Source organism: Lampetra planeri, chromosome 52 (assembly GCF_965212315.1).
Source record: "Lampetra planeri chromosome 52, kcLamPlan1.2.h2, whole genome shotgun sequence".
Lineage (NCBI taxonomy): Eukaryota > Metazoa > Chordata > Hyperoartia > Petromyzontiformes > Petromyzontidae > Lampetra > Lampetra planeri.
Window position 1 is genome coordinate 1,435,449 of NC_136158.1, and position 2,245 is coordinate 1,437,693.

Here is a 2,245-nt window from a genome sequence, read left to right on the forward strand (position 1 = left end):
GCCCAATCTTGATTTTGGAGCTTTCGCGACTGCAGGAGTTACTCTTTGGTTCTTTCGGTAAAGTCACGTATAAAGATAAAATAATAAATTAAATAATAGCATACGACGTTTTGATTGAAACACAAGCAATCGTCATCAGGTATAAATGAAATAGCAACAAAAATCTAACCAGAAAACTATAGACAGACATATATATCTTGGTGATATCTGTCTGCTTATATGTCTGTCTATAGTTTTCTGGTTAGATTTTTGTTGCGATTTCATTTATACCTGATGATGATTGCTTGTGTTGCAATCGAAACGTCGCATGCTATTATTTAACTTATTATTTTATCTTTATACGTGACTTTACCGAAAGAACCAAAGAGTTTCTACAGCCCGTCACTTTCCTTCCCGTCCCCTATGCTCGCTGCCTCATCCCCAACCACACGGCCCCCCACCCACCCACCCCTCACCCCCCCCCCCACCGCCCTGCACAGACCGATTCCGATCGTCGGGGTGACCCCGATGACTACGCGCGTCCCAGGAGGTGTTGAGCGAAGCCGAGAGGCGGGATGTCGTGGGCATGCTGTGAGAGTATTCCCCGTGAGCAGAGATTACTGCTTCCAATTTATTTACGTGGCCAATGACCGTGAATTGTGTGATAACATTTTGACACGTTTGAGCTGTTGAACAATTGACTCGTTAGCCATGTAAATGCATTCCTATTCCTAAAGCTTTTTTCCCCCCCCCTACCTTACGCGGTACCAATGCTACTCTGGGCCCCATGGACTGCAGTATTTGTACATTCAGAGATGCGGGAGCGATGGCAACCCGTATCACCTGTTACTGAATAACACCACGGGCCGGCCGGATGTTCAGCTGCCTTCACGACGGTGTTGCCAACACAAGAGATTTTGTCACGAGATTTGAGCAACTCCCTCGCCACAAGATTTCGTCAAAGCCACTTTACGGGGATGCGAGGATATTTGTTATTGCGTTTAACGCTCGGTAAATTATCTCATAATATTTTTTGACGACTTGCGAAAGGTCGATCTCGCGACACCCGAGCGACTTTTTGTCAGATCGTTTTGGCGACTTTCTGTTTTCAGGAGTTGGCACAACCGTTTCACAATCGCCCCCCCCCCTCCATCTCGCTCGCCCCTCCTTCACACCTCTAACGATGGCGCACCCCGACATCGATTCCCTCCCCCCCCCCCCGGGTACGCCCCACAGACAAAACTATTGTCGTTACGGATTTCTTGGCATTGTGAGATCTAATTTTGGGGGTTTCATTGTGTGAAGTAAGTTAGGCTCCAGCGACTTGTAGTCCCCCCCCCCCCCCCATTATCCAGAAGACCTTTCCCCGCTACCGTTCACTGTGGGCCGTACCACTCGCGCTACTGGTCACCACCCCTCCCTCGCCCGCCTTGACCCCCCTCTGCCCCGCTGCCGTGCCAGTCCGGTCTGGATGGGCCCCCGTGTACAGCGATGGACAGGCACGGCTCTGCTTGTGCTGTTGTGTTTCTACCGCCGGCTGGCTTGGTTCCGTGTTATGGGGGCAGTGGGGGGCAGGCTTCGTTGGGATGGGAGGGTGTCCTGCGGTTTGCCGTGCCGGGTTAGGATAGCGTTAAAAGTCGCGCGAACCCGCTGTCTTGAGAAAAGGTCGTGGAGTGGTGGGCGATGGCGGCAGCGGGTTAAATAAAAATGGTAATTAAACATTTCGACGAGAGCGGTAAACACGGCCCGCGTAGGTTTTTCGCGGTTGCGTTTCGCTGCCCTCCCGTGCGGTTTTTCCCCGTTTGTACCGCGCGGCGTTCGCCATGACGTCTCGAGGTTTCGCTCCACCCGCCGGGAAACGTCCTGCCGATGTTCAGTTCCTGAAGAAGCGGACCCCAGCACCACGTTTGGCCAGTCCGGCACGGTCCGTCACCGTGGCGCCCGTTTAATTTGTGCGTTTAAGCCGCCAAAATTGGAGGACACTCCCCCATGTAATCTCAGTCTTTGGGAGATTAGAGTTCAACTGCCACTTGTGTAATTGACTGACATCTCGCTCCACGTGCTAGGGGGGGGGGGGGGCATCTTTCGTAGAACGAATTACGCTTGCCAAACAATACGCCGGTACAACGCCAAATCGTATCGGGGGGGGGGGAACGGCTAAAGCCGTGATTTTTTTTTTTCTCCGCATGAGAGATGGGGTGGGAGATAGGCAGCTGGGTTTTTGAGCGGGAGCGTTTGCGGAGGCCGGGCTGGCGTGGCGGCGGTG